Consider the following 19506-nt stretch of genomic DNA (forward strand, 5'->3'; position numbering starts at 1 on the left):
TAGTACGTCATCCAAGGTCGAAGTGTGAAAGGGCTCGAGCCAAAAGAAGAAAAGAAACGGACTTCCTTGGCCGCAAGCGTACAGTAAGAAACACGTCATTAGATTGAACGTTACCGAATACGTCATTGCGTTCAAAGTGGGATCAACTTCCGATTACTGCTACATGCACATGAAGCCATGAACCCAATGAGCTGTGTACATGCATAATTATATTGACACTGCCGTTTTGAGACCCTGCAACCCCCCATCTCACATTTAGACCCCCCTCCTCCTTTCACTCATCTCTTCCTGACCTCTTGTCTACTGTTTTTTCTCCTTGTCTTTTTTCTTGGTTGCTCCTCTCTCTGTTTATAACGTCTGTAAATTTAACTCCACTTTTAAGATTCCCTTCTTTTTTAAGTTCTAGTTCTTTGAGTTAAGCAACTGTCAGTGTCCGTCGCGATATAACCTTCGTGGTTGAAAACGACGTTAAACACCAAATAAAGAAAGAAAGAACTGTCAGTGTTCCTACCAGGTTGAGAGTGCTAGAAGGACTTAGAGATTATACTAATTCCTCCTAATGATTCCTCCAAGATCTCATTTTCCCAGATTTGTTTTGCAGTCCTGGAAGGGGGGGTCCACGGTAGCGCTTAGTGCATGTACTGTACACCCCCGTTGTAATTAGCGATGGTCTAACAGTACACACGTTTTGCCCTCGGCCAGTGAGTGGGATGACGTCGCTGCGGTGTCCACTGGGGGTTTAAATGGCTTGAGGTGATTCTAATTATACTTTCGCTAATTGGTTTGATTTCTTCTTATATGCCAGGGATATAATTAATTAGGTCGGTTGATGTAGGTAGGTGGGGGGGGGGGGGGGGACGGCACTCCTAAGTAACTTCGGAAGAGCTCAGCGGGAGGTTGCAGGACCGGGGGGGGGGGGGGGGGGGGGGGAGCGGGAAGGTTTAGGGATCGTGCGCAGGAAAACCATACTGTATGCATGTGTCCATGCGCTTAGTGACTGCAGGAGAGGGGGGGGGGGGGGGTGCCTACTGTTTTGCACACGTAGGCGACCTTTGGATGAAGGCACGTGCACCAGGTAGACTTCTATCACTGCCAGTAGCAGTATTTTACCAGCCTGCTAGCCCTCCTTGGCTTTCAATCTGAATTGTGGGACCAGATGCTTCGTGTCAGCGTCTGTCAGTGTACGATTTGTGTAAGCTTATATATATATATATCGCCCCCATGCTGGTGGAAGGCATGTTTTTATACACATTCCTGATACGGTTGTTTTAAGTGCCGGGGTGTAGCTGTTTGACGTCACTGTGACGTGTACACATTGATTATGTGTTAGTCTCTTTGAGATCAAATGGTTCGGCTAGTATTTTGATTGAGATCATGGTTAGGTTTTCTTTTTGTTTTTGTTTGTTTTTTAAACTGAGTTTGATGTGTGTATGCGGGCGTGTGTGCTTTCGGGCTTATCACATGCACCTGTAGAAGTTATTGTGTGTTTAAATTTGAATCAAAGAGGTTTTTTCTGCAGGGTATCTTTGCTATAGTTTGATTCAAAGGGTTTTTATCGACTGATTTTGTTTGCTTCATTCTGATTCAAAAGACTGCCTGTAAGCAATTATCGCGCAATATGTAAATCAATGAAGATTTGATTGAAGGCGATAAGAACTTGTGGGTATATTTCGCCTGGCGTAAAGCATGATTTCTTTAACCTGCGCCGACTCCTGACAGTCTACTTTCAAATTTGATTTTCCTTTCTTCACAAATCATTTAAAAAGTGTCCTGCTGAAACAGAAAAATGTATTGAGATGAACTAAACCTTCCACTCCTATGGATTTGAACATGATCAAATAAGGAAATATAATGGCTGTACTTCTGTTTAATGAGCAAACGTCAGGTATGTTGATCAACCCTGTACATTTTTATGGTAACGTTTAAAACGGCATAAAAGGGCCCTTTGGCCTTGACAGATGCCCGTTGTCTATGCCAGTCGTTTTCAAAACAGGTTTGGACGAAGACTTCATTCATTCCTTTTGGGGACACGTGAACGAAGTGTTGTGTGGAGGGGGTGGGCGAGGACAGGGGGGGGGGGGGTTACGGGGAATGGTGTGTGTGTGTGTGTGTGTGTGTGTGTGTGTGTGTGTGTGTGTGTGTGTGTGTGTGTACAAGCATGTGTACATGCATGTGTGCGTGCATAGTAAGTAAGTGTGTGTTCGGTGTGTGTGTGTGTGTGTGTGTGTGTGTGTGTGTGTGTGTGTGTGTGTGAACTGAGGTCTATCAACGTTGTGGCAGGTCAGGAAAGCCTCCTACCATCCATTCATGTTTCTTGCTTGCTTGGCTCGTGTCTTCAAAGGATTTTTTTCTTCTCCTGTGTCCAAGTCGGCGTGTTATTGACGAATATTTCTGTGTGTTGCAGTCTTTTTCCTCCCTTGTCATTAGGGTCAAGGGGGTTCCCCAAGCAGTGCAACGTTTGCCAGAGCTGTGGAAGTTGCTGCGAATCCTCCTTTTCTTCCTTTTCTCTCCCACGTTTAGTTTGGCTTTAGGCGTAGACACAACGCCAAGCCCAAAGTTGTTTGGAGTTCTTCGCGAATATCGGTGTTAAGCTTTTTTTCTCTTGGTCTTTTCTCTCAAGTTTTCTCGTTCGCTGGGTTTTTGAGGATTAAGTGTTTGGGTAGCGCCTTTTTCTTCAGCTGTTGATGTGTTTCACGGACATTTTTGACGAGGTTTTATGTTTGCTTCCTCTCTTGTTCTCGCACTGCTTCTGTCTCTCTCTTTCTATCTCGGTCTCTCTGTCTCTGTCTCTCTCTCTCTCTCTCTCTCTCTCTCTCTCTCTCTCTCTCTCTCTCTCTCTCTCAGTGTCTCTGTCTCCCTCCCGATCTCGCTCTGTATCTCTCTTTCTCACAGCATAAGATAGGCACAAATTCGGATCTATATCAATCGAGTACATCTATGGACAGAGAGACACATTTATTACGGCATAGTAGCAGGGCAAGATTCCGGCATAGTAGCAGGGCAAGGAAGAAGGCAGGAATTGGGTCGGGAGAATAATAATGAGTGGATTGGGGGGGGGGGGGGAGGGGGGTGAGGTTGAGGGGTTTGAGACGCAGCAAACGTTAATAAAAAAAAACATTGACCCGCGAGAGGCCAGCAGAAAACCAACAGGTCAATAATAGAGACAAGGGCCGCTTTCAATCGATGATGAGACTCGTCCTCGCAGCATCCCTTCCTTCCACATACCCTTGCTCTGTCATAAAGTCCTAGCACTCGGCTACATCAACTCTTTTTTTCATACCACCACAAGTGCTATCTTCATTACCGCACGTCCATTTTATGCCGCTGTTGGAGGCATTATACCAGCATCTGTGTGATCACTAGTACATACGCAAGCAAGCAAGCACGCACGCACACACAAACACGCACACACACACACACACACTTCGCAATTCTTCTCCATCCTAACCTGCACAGTTTGTCCACTTTAGGTTGAAAGAATACTTTGTTTGTTTGTTTAGTCTGTTAATCGTTTGCTTGTTTGTCGTTTGTTTTTATTACTTCTTTAATTGATATTCCAACATTTTAAAACGTATTATCATTAGATTAAACCCTCCCATGGGCGAGGGCTGGATGTAAAAAAGCACCTGTTTGCTTATTCCATTACCCTCGTTAATAAAGAATTTGTCATTGTCATTGTTTGTCATTGTCTCTCTGTCTCTGTCTGTCTGTCTGTCTCCGTCTGTCTCTCTGTCTCTGTCTCTGTCTCTGTCTCTGTCTCTGTCTCTGTCTCTCTCTCTCTCTTTATGTACAATAAAGGCGTTTTGATGCATAAACTCATAATTGGAAGAGCGCCTGCACCTCTTTCTTCTCAATTCACTTCCCACAATTTAAGAGACCCGACAAAAATGTATGCTCCTCGGCCTCGTATAGATCTTTTTAAGTCCAGCCTACTCTTTTTGGGGACTAATCTTTGGAATTCACTTCCAAGCGGTCTCAAACATTCTGTCAATGCGAAGACTATTAAAGACAGATATTTCTCATTCCTTATACATGGCACATTTCGTTCTCACTTAGCCTGAACATGTATATTGTTGATGCCTTATTTGTACCTTTTACACGTTTCAGTAGATAAATGTACCTAATTAATTTCATAACATGACTAATGTAACGATGCTACATGCTATTACTTGCAACGTAGTTGCTTCATTGACTCCTCAGTTTCACGAATTTTTTCTTCCCTCGAAGTTTCACACGTTTTTTGTTGCTTGAAACAGTTTTCATTATACCTTTGACAATAATATGTCATGTTCGTTTGTATGCATGTATATTTTTGTTTGTTTAGTCTGTTAATCGTTTGCTTGTTTGTCGTTTACTTTTATTACTTCTTTAATTGATATTCCAACATTTTTGACTCACATGCGAAGCAAAAGTGAGTCTATGTACTCACCCGAGTCGTCCGTCCGGACGTCCGGACGTCCGTCCGTCCGTCCGTCCGTCCGGAAAACTTTAACGTTGGATATTTCTTGGACACTATTCAGTCTATCAGTACCAAATTTGGCAAGATGGTGTATGATGACAAGGCCCCCAAAAACATACATAGCATCTTGACCTTGCTTCAAGGTCAAGGTCGCAGGGGCCATAAATGTTGCCTAAAAAACAGCTATTTTTCATATTTTTCCCATTTTCTCTGAAGTTTTTGAGATTCAATACCTCACCTATATATGATATATAGGGCAAAGTAAGCCCCATCTTTTGATACCAGTTTGGTTTACCTTGCTTCAAGGTCAAGGTCACAGGAGCTCTTCAAAGTTGGATTGTATACATATTTTGAAGTGACCTTGACCCTGAACTATGGAAGATAACTGTTTCAAACTTAAAAATTATGTGGGGCACATGTTATGCTTTCATCATGAGACACATTCGGTCACATATGATCAAGGTCAAGGTCGCTTTGACCCTTATGAAATGTGACCAAAATAAGGTAGTGAACCACTAAAAGTGACCATATCTCATGGTAGAAAGAGCCAATAAGCACCATTGTACTTCCTATGTCTTGAATTAACAGCTTTGTGTTGCATGACCTTGGATGACCTTGACCTTGGGGTCAAGGTCACATGTATTTTGGTAGGAAAAATGTGTAAAGCATGTGAGTCGTATGGGCTTTGCCCTTCTTGTTAAAACGTATTATCATTAGATTAAACCCTCCCATGGGCGAGGGCTGGATGTAAAAAAAGCACCTGTTTGCTTATGCCATTACCCTCGTAAATAAAGAATTTGTCATTGTCATTGTCTCTCTCTCTCACAGTGACCTTTGGCAATGGCAATGCTGCTTATGCAGATTGCTGTGAGGTGGAAATGGGCAGTTAGCACCCACGTAATGGTCAGTAGTGGCCTTGCTTCGGCGTAACCGGATGTAGCATGCAGCCGGTTGTTTGTGCCAGAAAACCTTGTACATGACTGACCAAGGGAAGTGTGTTTGTGCACGCACGCATCCACACACACCCACTTACCCACTTTAAATACACACGCACGCACACACACACAAGTTTAATTGCATTGGTGTGATTTTTTTAACTTTTTAATTTACAATTTAATCGAACGAAATTAGCCATCCGGCCCCCAAGTGCAATTGTATTTTACTTATTGTTTTCCTACTGCTTGTTTTATCAGCGAGAGATCGAGGAAGCGTGCAGAGGGAATTTAGATTGAGGGTGAATGAAGTATTGAGATTGAGGAAGCATGCAGAGGGAATTTAGATTGAGGGTGAATGAAGTATTGAGATTGAGGAAGCATGCAGAGGGAATTTAGATTGAGGGTGAATGAAGTATTGAGATCGAGGAAGCGTGCAGAGGGAATTTAGATTGAGGGTGAATGAAGTATTGAGATTGAGGAAGCGTGCAGAGGGAATTTAGATTGAGGGTGAATGAAGTATTGAGATTGAGGAAGCGTGCAGAGGGAATTTAGATTGAGGGTGAATGAAGTATTGAGATCGAGGAAGCGTGCAGAGGGAATTTAGATTGAGGGTGAATGAAGTATTGAGATCGAGGAAGCGTGCAGAGGGAATTTAGATTGAGGGTGAATGAAGTATTGAGATCGAGGAAGCGTGCAGAGGGAATTTAGATTGAGGGTGAATGAAGTATTGAGATCGAGGAAGCGTGCAGAGGGAATTTAGATTGAGGGTGAATGAAGTATTGAGATCGAGGAAGCGTGCAGAGGGCTTACGATCTGATGTGTACAAACACGAGTTGTTTCGGCTTAAAGCCATGACGTGGCCGCCAATTAGCAGCCTGTGTTTTGATCAGACCGAGCTGACAGCGCGTTTCATCCGTGCACTAAACACGCGGGGCGTGTCTTCGTCGAGAGTGCATGACACAGGAGTGCATAGCTTAGCCTTAATTGTTGTACCGAGATCAATATGGTGGAATAAGGTGCGGTATACAGGCCTGTAACTGGCGAGGATTGTACTCGCCATGACGAGTATAAACATGTAACTGGCGAGGATTGTACTCGCCATGACGAGTATAAACATGTAACTGGCGAGGATTGTACTCGCCATGACGAGTATAAACATGTAACTGGCGAGGATTGTACTCGCCATGACGAGTATAAACATGTAACTGGCGAGGATTGTACTCGCCATGACGAGTATAAACATGTAACTGGCGAGGATTGTACTCGCCATGACGAGTATAAACATGTAATTGGCGAGGATTGTACTCGCCATGGCGAGTATAAACATGTAACTGGCGAGGATTGTACTCGCCATGACGAGTATAAACATGTAACTGGCGAGGATTGTACTCGCCATGACGAGTATAAACATGTAACTGGCGAGGATTGTACTCGCCATGACGAGTATAAACATGTAACTGGCGAGGATTGTACTCGCCACTGGCGAGTATTTTACTCGCCATGACGAGTATAAACATGTAACTGGCGAGGATTTGACTCGCCATGACGAGTATAAACATGTAACTGGCGAGGATTGTACTCGCCATGACGAGTATAAACATGTAAATGGCGAGTATTTTACTCGCCATGACGAGTATAAACATGTAACTGGCGAGTAGAAATGTTCATCTACTGGCCAAATGCGAGTCAAGTTGCTGAAACAAATTGTGAGTTTGGCGAGTAAAGTTTGCTCTCTGGCTAGTACATTTTCAGAATCACTAGCCAAAGGCGAGTACACCATTTGTTGGACTTTCAGGGCTGGTATGGGAAGTAGTGAGTCCTTTTTGCAGCGTCGAGTGCACGCTTTCTTCAAAAATGTTAAAGTTTTTGTGGTCTTCTTTTGATGACGGGTTTATTGATATAATTATATTTGAAACGAGTTTCTCTGTGGGAGAAATTTCGTAAAGACATCGAAAAAAAACCTCTGCTGCCAAACAATCTGACTATGAACAATAACATGGCACACGTACCATGCTATTCGACTCGCGGTACACATGTTATCGTTGTCCCATCGCGTTTCTTTGAAGTGTTGTGTCTCATTATTACATATGATTTTTGTCGTGTTTATTGCAATTTTTTATTTTTAGAATTCTTGTAACCCTAGTTTTTAAAAAAAAAATAACAATTGACTTGACTTGATTGTTATGAATAAGGCTAGCCAGTTTCGGAGCCAAGAAGTAAGTGCACCATAAATGTTCCTATTCGTCTGTAATTTATGGCAACGTCTTGACTGAAGAGCAAGATTCTTTGCTGACAAAGTTCGAATTCAATAGTCTTGTGTTGAAGAAGAGACATTTTTACAGTTATCATTATTTCCCGTACATCGATCAGAATTTAGCTGTGAAAACTTGCACTCACAAAAAAAGTGTGAAAAGAAACAAAGAAAAAGACCTCCCATCAGTTTTGATTTAAGAGGAATCCACGTGAGAATGAAGGAGGCTGTGTCTCTCGTGGTCTTAATTCATGCCACCATAGACCAAATAGCCTGGACCGCCAACTCGTCACGTGACCCTTCGAGGTTACGACTCTCGACTTTCAGGGGCGCGTCGCGTCCGGTTTGAAAGACCAGCGATTCGAAGACAGTGAAAAGAAAGCACGCTCCAGTTGTGTGTGACAATGGGAGGTGACAATGAACTGGATTTTCCAAAACTCCAAACTAAATTTAACAAAACTCATCGGAAAAACATGTTCCATGTGCACTTTTGCTGAGTTTATTTTAGCATTTTCAGAACTCACCTCGGCAACTTCGTCCATGTTTACAATCGACACCGGATATCACGTCCCCCTGATTTCTGAAAGGCTTGCAAGCGTAGGTTCCTAAATGCGAGAGGCCGCTACCTCGTAATAGAGAGAAAGAGCGGAGAGAGAGCTAGTTGGCGATGATGCCACTTATTTTCACCAGATCTGCTCAACCGCCTTTAATTTCTCCGCGTAAATCTCACTTACTCTTGTTGCTCATGTCGTATGCGTTTAGACCTCTTTCGTCTCTTTGTTTCTCACATCTTAAAATAGCGCTCTGGCTCATTACACCCCCGGTATAGGGGTGTGTATAGGTTTCGCTCGATTTGGGTGTTTGTTTGTGTGTTTGTGTTCGCATATAGATCTCAAGAATGAACGGACCGATCGTCACCAAACTTGGTGAACAGGTTCTATACATTCCTGAGACAGTCCTTACACAAATTGGGACCAGTCAAACACACGGTTAGGGAGTTATTGGTGGATTAAAATTATACAAGGACTTATATAGGGACATCTTCATGGTCAAAGGGAAATAACCATTCTCACTCAGTCACTGCCACCAACTGAGGTTATTTCCCTTTGACGGGGGTGTTTTTCCTACCTCATAGGAATTTCTTGTTCGATACAGATTCAACCACTCTTAGTTTATGTGTTCTTTTTATGATTTCGCGGTAGCTAGCTCAGCACGTTTCGCCTCAGTGCTGTGAGCTAATGAGAGCTAGGACAGCACGTTCAGTGGCTGACCAGCCGTGGGCAGTGTTAGTGTGTGTTGCTAATTGTGTTTCCGTCACAGTGGTGGACATCATGCGGTTTGTGGTGTATTAGGCTTGTGTTGAGACTTTTTTTTCTGATGGAGTAGTTTTAAAGGTAAATAACTAAGAGAGTGTTTCTGTTGTTGTTATTGTGGCAAAATTGTATAGGCATAGATAAAAATGTCCACCAAAATACCCGTGTTACTTGGAATAATAGGCCGTGAAAAGTAGGAAATGCGCCGAAATGGCTGCGATCTGCTGGCCGATGTGAATGCGTGATGTATTGTGTAAAAAAATTCCATCTCACACGGCATAAATAAATCCCTGCGCCTTGAATATGTGCGCGATATAAAAAAAAATTAAAAAAAAAAATGAAAACAAATAAATCCCTGCGCTTAGAACTGTACCCACGGAATACGCGCGATATAAGCCTCATATTGATTGATTGATTGATTGAGTGTGTGTGTGTGTTTGTTTGTTCGTGTGTGTGTGTGTGTGTTTTATATGAAGTGAATTTAGTTTTCAAAAGTGTATTGCTGTTGCAGTGATGGGCACCATGTGTTTTGTGCTTGTGTTGACCAAAAGAGAGTGTTGCAACAGACAAACGAAAATCGGGTGGAGTGTGATGGTAGATGACACACAGAATCACCAATGTGTTTTGTTCATCTGATGGAGTAATTTTACAGTTAAAGAATTAGTTTCATCTCACACGGCATCACTGCAGAGCGCCTAGAACTGTACCCACGGAATATGCGCGATATAAGCTTCATTGATTGATTGATTGATTGATACAGTGACGGACACCATTATTTTGGTTTGTGGTGTTTTGTGCTTGTGCTGACCAAAAAGGGAGTGTTGCAAGAAACAAAACTCTGGTGAAAAAATGAGTACGAGTAAAAAATGTAAAAACAAGTCGCGTAAGGCGAAATTACTACATTTAGTCAAGCTGTCGAACTCACGGGATGAAACTGAACCCACTGTATTTTTTTTCACCAAGACAGTACGGCTTCGTCAATCCCCGCGTGAAGGAAATCGCTCACCTCCCACGTGCAAAACGTAGTGATATTGACACGCCAGATTAGTTGAAACATTAGTTCCGTTACAGCGAAGGACAATGTGTTGTATGTGGTGAATTAGCAGGCTCGTGCTGAACGGGAAGAGTCCTATTTACATTTAGTCAAGTTTTGACTAAATGTTTTAACATAGAGGGGGAATCGAGACGAGGGTCGTGGTGTGTGTGTGTGTGTCTGTCTGTCTGTCTGTCTGTCTGTCGGTCTGTCTGTGTGTGTGTAGAGCGATTCAGACCCAACTACTGGACCGATCGATCCAAATTTACGTTCATCTTATTCTTCATTATTTTCTGATTCCAAAAACATATAAATATGTTATATTTGGATTAAAAACAAGCTCTGAAAATTAAAAATATGAAAATTATAATCAAAATTAAATTTTTGAAATCAATTTAAAAACACTTTCATCTTATTCCTTGTCCGTTCCTGATTCCAAAAACATATAGATATGATATGTTTGGATTAAAAACACGCTCGGAAAGTTAAAACGAAGAGAGGTACAGAAAGGCGTGCTATCCTTCTCAGCGCAACTACTACTTCGCTCTTCTTGTCAATTTCACTGCCTTTGCCACGAGCGGTGGACTTACGATGCTACGAGTATACGGTCTTGCTGAAAAATTGCATTGCGTTCAGTTTCATTCTGTGAGTTCGACAGCTTGACTAAATGTTGTATTTTCGCCTTACGCGACTTGTTTGTTCTGATGAAGTAATTTTGTGCAGGTTGAGGCTAGGAAGAGTGTTACTTTCTTTTTCTGACCGAGTGATTATGTTAAGGTAATTAACGATTTATTTGTGTGTGTGTGTGTGTGTGTGTGTGTGTGTGTGTGTGTGTGCGTGTGTGTGTGTCTTTGTATGAGTTTGTCTGTGTCTGCACCAACTAGTTTTGGACAGTGTTTTTATGGGTTTCACGTTTTTTCAAACCAGAATTGTGTGGGATTGGTGTTCATAGAAAACGCTGATAGCTGCAATTTGACATTCACTGGATCTGGAATTTGTGTTCAGGTCTATGCATCGCCGTTGGCGAGTGGGGATGGGAAGGATTGTTTCTCCAAAATCTCTCAAATTGCGTGATTTGTCTATGTTCTGAATTCTTTGACTTCTCCCTCTTTCGTTTGCAAGACAAACACAAAATAGCTTTTCAAAGCAGTGGAACCGGGGACCTGTCTGGAAAATGTCAAGGGACGCTTGACAGAGTGCAAAGATGAAGTGCTTTCAGTTCTCTGTGGCCTGCGAGAGTTACGCGTGTCGAACATGCAAACGTCACATTCACTTTTACACTGCCCCGCTGTAACAGAAGTTGTTGTCAAAGAGAGAGAGAGAGAGAGAGAGAGAGAGAGAGAGAGAGAGAGAGAGAGAGAGAGAGAGAGCGAGAGAGAGAGAGAGAGAGAGAGAGAGAGAGAGAGAGAGAGAGAGAGAGATTTCTTTTACAAGGGTTGAGTTTTTGGCTGAGCATTTCTTCAAACATTATCATTGACCGAGACAGAGGGAGAGACAGTGAGAGAAAGACTCAGAGAGAGAGAGAGAGAGAGAGAGAGAGAGAGAGAGAGAGAGAGAGAGAGAGAGCAGTTACAAGGCCAGAAGCAGGCAAACTTAATAAACAAAAGAAAAACGTTATCCAGACACCCTGCAAACAAAAAAAGCAGACTTTTGTGATGGATTGTAGAGGTAGAGGAGATAAGGAGGGGGTGTGGATGAAGGGGGGGGGTGTAAGTGTATGGTCTGTTGGAGTTATTATCTGATCGGTTACCCACACAGAATGGTGTTCGATGTTAGGCAATATATTTCCGAAAAGTGTGTGCGTTCGTGTGTGTGTGTGTGTGTGTGCAGCTTCTATGTGTGCGAGAGAGAGAGAGAGAGAGAGAGAGAGAGAGAGAGAGAGAGAGAGAGAGTGTGTGTGTTTCAATAAACAAAACAAAGTTCAGAGCAGCTGACCAGCCCCAGTGCCCGGCGGTCCAGTTCAACTTCCTGACATAGGGTACAAGCTAGATGGATAGGTCAGTGCTCGTTGCCTAGCTGTTCTTAGGTCTCGCGATCGGCATCGCATGTCAATGACGTAGAACGAGATTATCCTTGCAGCCAAATTCAAATCCAGCAGTCATTGACATTCTAGTCTGTTGGCTAATGGCTTCGGACTAGAAGCTTTGACGAGGAAGAGGCACAGACAGGCGGAGGCAGAAGTATTACTGCGGGACTTTATACATTAGATTAATTTGACCAGAAAGTGGTTTTGGGGGCTGGGGACCTACTGAAGAATACATACAGTCACCACGCAAAACTGTACTGAACTGAACTTTATTTAACAAGGATTTTGATTAGGCTAGGTCTTTTCTTCCAGTCTGTCCTTTAGTGTGTGTGTGTGTGGGGGGGGGGGGGGTCTTTAAAGGACGAGAGAGAGGGGGAGAGAGGTGAAAGCTATAACTTTTTGCGTGTAGAAAGAAAGAATGAGATAAGAGTACAAAACCAAGCCGACAAGTAATGTTTGCAGATTGTTGAGGTGATATTGAGTGGCTACGGTGTCGTTGAACTAAGAGAAAAAGAGAGGTAAACTTTTTTCTTTTAAAGAAAGATCTTCCAACAAGATTTTGAAAAAGAGAAAAGACAGACACTTGAGGATCTTAAACATTAACTTTAGAAAAAAAAGTAAATATTTAATTAATTACGGAGACTGCTCGCGGGGACAGGCAGGCAGCCAGGCAGACAGACCTGGCAGTGAGGCAGACAAACGAATACGCACCCCATTAATAGCCAAATGCCCAGTACTCAACCAGACAACTTGAGTGCTGTGTATTACCCACAACAAAACACACTTGTTCAGGCCTAGGCAATAATGGATTGTGATGACCATTTTCCTGGACTGGGCGGACACGCCGCGGACTTTCTGGCAGGTTGGGCTGGACACTAGGGTCATCGCCTGGCACAATTCCCCGCAATTCTCTCCAGTAATTTGGGTAATCTATGGAGTGTTGAGAGGCCATTCAGGACCTGTGTGCTCGCTTCGCGCTTTTCTGCCTCTGGAGGTGTCTGGTTCCCTGATGCATTATACAGCCAGTAACTTTTGGAGAGGATTGAACTTTCTCACTCCAGCGCGCACACATGCGAAAGCATCCTTTCCCTCAACCCCCAACACTGGCACAGAAAAGCACCCTCCCACCCACCCCTCACCATCCACATGTACACACACACATACACCTACACACACACACACTACCAATCGCTTTCAATCCGGGTTTTTTTACCCACATTCCCCGTGGAGTTGTCTGTTGCCTGATGAATTATATACTGTAGTCAGTGATTTTTTGAGAGGACTCAAAGCTTTCCCTTTTCACACGCTCGCGCACACACACGCGTACGTACACACACACACACACACACACACACACACACTCTCTCTCTCTCTCTCTCTTCCCCCTTCACCCACTACCCTCCACTACCACCATCACTCACTCACATTCATAGCTTCAAAGCAGCCTCCTTCCTTGTTTACTGTACTTAACAAACCTTCAGCTTTGCCGCGTCGAGAGAGGAGCTGTATACGATCAATGGTGTTCGCGTGACATGCTGCTAGCAAACTCAAGCTGCCACTGATGCTGCGTGGTTATTTACTGCCAAGAAACTGTCTGAACTTGAGCAATGTCGAAGTATCTTAATCCTGAGTGTTCATTGTCAGTGCCACGGGATTCAAAATTCGATCTTTGCTGTGGAGAATTAAGTTTTAGACATGCGTATGACTTGAGCAATGTCGAAGCATCTTAACCCTGAGTGTTCGTTGTCAGTGCCACGGGATTCAAAATTCGATCTTTTCTGTGGAGAATTAAGTTTAAGACATGCGTATGACTTGAGCAATGTCGAAGCATCTTAACCCTGAGTGTTTGTTGTCAGTGCCACGGGATTCAAAATTCGATCTTTTCTGTGGAGAATTAAGTTTTAGACATGCTTATGAATGAGTAGATACTGATGTTTTAAGGAACATTGCTGTGAGGATTTAGGGGTTCTCCTCGTGAGAAGGGGTCGAAGTGTCGTTTCTTTGAGCGTTCGTCACTGCAAGAGGATTTGGAATTCAATCACTTCATTCATGAGAAGGTAATATATATATATATATATTATGAGGAAGACTTTGTCTTGTTGTTTTTAACAACATTTCAGTGACTCTTGGACAATTCTTCTAATGACAGGTGTTGAGGCGTCTCTTGCGAATGTTTGTCACTGCCATAGGGTTTGACATTCGAATCAATATCTGTACTGTACAGTGGACTCCTATTGACACGAGCATTTCAAGATGATGTATCAGGAAGACTACGTGTTCTTGTAAACATTACAATTAACATTTCTGTGACTCTCTGGATGTTTTTTCTCTTGAGAAGTATAATAAGGTGTCTTTTGGTGGTGTATGTTTCACCGCCGCTGGATTTGCAATGTTATCTTTGCAGTGCAGAATTAAGTTGTAGAGATGCGTATTTAACGAGTTCATAGATTAGGAGAAAGACCGTGCTTTTTAGGTCAACATTTCCTTGAGGAAGACTTTGCGATTGAAAGCAGCAATATTTTGACAATCAGGTGACTTTTGTGACAGTCTCGTCCGCCTTTTCAAATGTCTTTCTGTGAGTGTTCGCCATTGCCATTTGATATTCGATGTCTACATTGGACTTTTATGGACATGTATAAATGAGGAAGGATTCGCCTTTCGATGAATCTTTGCACATTCGTCTCTTGAGACCTGACGCAGGACTCTGAGACCTGACGCAAGAACCCAGTCCTCTACGGAAGAAGAAGAAGAAGAGACTGAAGTGTCGGAAATGTCTTTCTTTGCGCGTTCGATACTTCCCGAAAAGTAATGATTCGATCTGTGCGTTTGAGTCTTGATTTGATTTGATAGCTGTTGCTTTTTTGGGTCCAGCGGACCATATAGGCCAAATCAGTTTGAGTCTTGTGGACGCGCGTACGTCGTATGGGCGAATGGGGGGGGGGGGGGGGGGGGGGGTTGTACATCAGGAAGAAAACTTTGTCTTGGCAGTTGACGTTTTAGGCAGCAATTTGAGATTTTCACATTGAAGTGATTCTTTCGGGATAGTCTTCTCTTGGGAAATTATTATGTTAAAATACCGATGCGTCTTTCTTTAAGTGTAGGACATTGTTAGACATTGCCGTTTAAAATGATGTGAAATTCGATGTCCACAAGGGATTGCTTTGAATGTGCCTATATACGATGAGGTAGATCTTTGGCGTTTTCAAGCGACCAGATGTTCATGTTTCTGTAGTTCTTTGCTCACTCTTCTCAGTCTTGAGAAGCGTGGACGTGTTTTCCTGAGTGTTCGTCGCCGCCACGGGATTTGACATTCGATCTTTACCAAGGACTGTCAAGTTGTAGACATACGTAGAAACTAGGAGACAGCCGGATCGACTCTTTTGCTCGAACGACAGTTATGATCGATAGGCACTTCGGCGAGTTGGGCGATGGACTTTGATGGGGAGTTTAAACTGCATCTTGCGAGTGTTTTGTAAAAGTCAAGAAAACTATTCGTTACATTTTCAACGTTACGTCAGTGTCTTGTTGGTTTCCAGCTTAGTGTGAAAGGTCAAGGGGCTGCGTAATAGTGTGGTTTACGCAGACGGAATATATGTGTGTGCAGCAAGGTTGTCTGGAAATGGGGACTATCAGATCTGAACAGAAAAATCTTCTGTAGGCCGGATACTGAAGAGAGAGAGAGAGAGAGAGTGTGAAAGAGAGAGAGGGGGGAGAGGGAGAGAGGCGAGAGGGGGGAGGGGGTAGGGGGGGGGGGGGGTGAAGAGCACGTGAAAAAGGTAAACGCCTGAAGAGCGTTGTCAAGTTAGGTCAAATGTGTTGTTAGGGGGGTCAGCAAAAGTATGTGCGTGGTGTGCATGTCACTTGGTGCGTCTGCTCTGATGCAACTGCCATTCCCTTTAGCAGTTAAAACGTCGGTTTTACTTCCACCGTACGGAAGTCGCTGTATCGACTGTCGGGATGTTAGGATGTCGCTCACAGAATGTGCCGGCTGCCTTTGGGAGCGTTTACAGTGTCGTTGAAGGATTAACCGGAGAGCCGGTTTCCGACTTTTTTACGTTTCGTGCGTGTTCTAGCTCGCCCCTCCAGCGCACTCTAGCTTAAAGATACCAACCCCTCCCCCTTAACACCGCCACGTATCTGTCCATGCCTTTATGCCTTTTTCTTTTTACTTGGACGCATCATAGACCTAAATATAGGTCCCTGGACACATGTAGAACACATCCACAGCTTACCTGCTTTTTTATTTTACGCAGAGTGGTAATTTTGTGTGAATTCATTGTGCAAGTGACATCTACTATGTCAATCCGCGTAATACATTCAATAATTCACCCCCCGCGTGTTAGGGGGAAGAATTTACCCGATGCTCCCCAGCATGTCGTAAGAGGCGACTAACGGATTCTGTTTCTCCTTTTACCCTTGTTAAGTGTTTCTTGTATAGAATATAGTCAATTTTTGTAAAGATTTTAGTCAAGCAGTATGTAAGAAATGTTAAGTCCTTTGTACTGGAAACTTGCACTCTCCCAGTAAGGTAATATATTGTACTACGTTGCAAGCCCCTGGAGCAAATTTTTTATTAGTGCTTTTGTGAACAAGAAACAATTGACAAGTGGCTCTATCCCATCTCCCCCCTTTCCCCGTCGCGATATAACCTTCGTGGTTGAAAATGACGTTAAACACCAAATAAAGAAAGAAAGAATTCAATAATTCAACAACAAAAATTCCCCCTGACTCTGCACAGCTAAAGCAACCAGGCTGTTGATTTTTGTTAAGTGTCCAAGTGGCATAGAGAGGTTCTCTTACACCTTGGAAAGGCCTGGACAGATGCAGACTAATGTGGCCTACAAGATGGCCTACAAGATGGCCTACGCGGGAACTCGGGGAGGCAACTTTAAAGGTCTCCATTGACTTCATTGACTGCACTGAGAAGTTGTCATGCCTGCTCTGGCTTTGGGAATTTTGACTCTTCTGTTGAATGTCGGTGCATCAGTTGTGTCTTCGTTGTTCCGAGCAACAAGTTGTTCACTGACTTTTCGGGCATTCTTCACGTAGCCATGTTTTCCGATTGGCCGATCTTCTCTCTGGTAAACGTGTGTTGCTTTCGTAGTCTAACTTGAAATCACAGCCTGAGCAACTCAGTTTTTGGTGGTGTACAACACATGTTACGATGTAGGTTATAAGTAGCTTGACCGTTGCTCCTTATTGAAAGTCAGCTTATGCAAGGATGACCTCAGCTTGCATTGTAAAGTAGACAGCTTCCTGTTAAGAGTACTTGGTTGTGTTAGTATCCAGTTAATTATGTGTGGTGTTCTCTGCCTGCCTAACCACTGCTTAAAAGTGTAAAATGAAGAGGATATAATTATAGCTATCCATTGACAGTGCACAAGTACCGCACTGCGGAAGTTCATCTGTCCTGCTAGTTGTATTTGTGCTTCGTACAGCAAACTGCTATACTGACAGTGTGACAGTGAAGATGACAAAGCCGCTTTACATGGACAGAGCACAAGTGCAGATAAAGCGAGTGTGTTACAATAACTGGAAGTTGCTGTTCAGTACGTACATTGGAAATCCTCTTATAATAGATTATAAGTCTTCAGCAAACTTTTTTATTTTTTTTATCTGTTTTTCATAGATTGCAGTCTATAATTATATGTTTCGAATTTCTTTGTGAAAAAAATGAAGTCTTTTAAAAAAAAAAGCTATAGTCTTAAGATAGAGACAAGTTCACAGACGTACGTTATAAACAGAAATATTCAAGAACGCTAGGTGTCTTAGGAGGAGTCATGAAACGGAGGTCTGAATATGAAGGTTGCAGACTGTCTCTGATGGTTATGAGTGCTTCCTCATGCAGAATAAGCATTTCTTTTCCCCCACAAGCAAACAATAGACTTCCGTGTTCTTACCATAAAAGCCATAGGCGAAGTGTGTTGGTACTAAGGCTACTAGCCAGTGCTTTAATTTCACGGTGTTTGCCTCTTCTAATGGCAAGCTTTGTGGGCTTGATGGGGTGGACTGAAGGCAAAGGATAGAGGGCGTGTAAGTCTGTATGTGCTGAGTACATGTACTTTAATCAAGTGATGTGTTCAGGGGCGCTTGTCTTTTATTGATCTTGCTTTTATGCCAAGAGAAAGATTATTATTAATATTATGAAGTCAAGGAACTTCAGCTTTTTATACAGTATTTTGAATTAGGTGTGTGGATATTTTTTGTTTTCTCAAAGTTTCCTGTTTCTATCTATTGCTGGAATAATGATTTGCTCTCAAAACACATTACAAAAATGTTGCAAACTTCCCAGTCTAAAGCAAAGGACGAACTTCAATTAAGGATTTTCTAAAGTATCTTTCAACAATAGGTCAAGGGTCTGAATTAGCATTTTCAGCTTAAAGTTGATGCTAGCTTGTGATTGCTGGTTTTAGTACTGTGAGATATCGAGTTTCCATGAAGGCTTCTTTAAAATAACATGATGTAACCTTTCAAGATCATCAGACTGTAGCATTAATGTTCAGTTTATTTCATGCTAGCTGTTAATGCTGCATTTAATGATTCATTACTGAAAATAGCAACTTGTATTGAAGGTTAATTAACATGAGGGTATTTTTTTTATGCAATTTATTTAAAAAGATCAGAGAAACAAATATATAGAAGCATTTTAAAGATCAAAGTCGAAAGCAAAAAAGGGTCAAGTATGATTCATCATCATGCCGATTAATGATACAGTGGACGCCGCTTAATAAAACCGCGGTTAATAGAGCCAGCCGCTTATAAAAGCCTATTTCAGACGGTCCGGATTTATCACAATATCTTATGTATTAGAAAAAGCCGGTTAATAAAACCAACCCGCCGCTTATTAAAGCCAGTTTTCTCAGAGAAATCACGTAGTTTGTGACTAAAACTCACATTATCTTGTTCTGATGTGGAAGACGACCAACAAACAAACACTCATAAAATCGTTCTTCTCTGACGAGTAATGGTTCGTGACGGTGACAGTGAAATTATTGATGTACCGAAGTGATCAAAGTACACGTACATGTACATAATTAAAACAAATGTTCAACATCCTTCGTGAAGTTTTGTTTAGATTCAAACAAGTGTAAATGACGAAAGAAAGTGACTGAGTGACGTAAACAAAAGAGATTTTTTTTTCTTTCGAAAATGACGTATTCCTGGACCGCCGGTTAATAAATCCGCCGCTTATTAAAGCCATTTTTCGTCGGTCCAGAAGTGGTTTTATTAAGCGGCGACCACTGTATAAAATATGTAATGTAGACATCATTGACATTTGTTCATCAAAGACACGCCATCCATTTCAATGTATTTGACATGTACATTAAACTCAATTAAGGCCTTGATCTGCAGCACATAAAAACAGGTCAGATAAGCTGGAACACATAAATATTGTACAGATCAAATACAAGGGTTCAAACAAATATGATTCATGCAGAGTAAATATATACCGGGGCGGGGATGTAGCTCAGTCGGTAGCGCGCTGGAT

At 42.6% G+C, this 19506-nt stretch overlaps 1 protein-coding gene across 5 annotated transcripts in view; it reads left to right on the plus strand.

The window, feature by feature from the left end:
- LOC138980133 (transmembrane and coiled-coil domains protein 2-like) overlaps positions 1 to 19506 on the plus strand; it is a 155737-nt gene that overhangs the window by 104930 nt on the left and 31301 nt on the right. The gene's annotated exons all lie outside the window — the stretch shown is intronic.

This window comes from Littorina saxatilis, linkage group LG11 (genome assembly GCF_037325665.1).
Source record: "Littorina saxatilis isolate snail1 linkage group LG11, US_GU_Lsax_2.0, whole genome shotgun sequence".
In the NCBI taxonomy this organism is placed as follows: Eukaryota; Metazoa; Mollusca; class Gastropoda; order Littorinimorpha; family Littorinidae; genus Littorina; species Littorina saxatilis.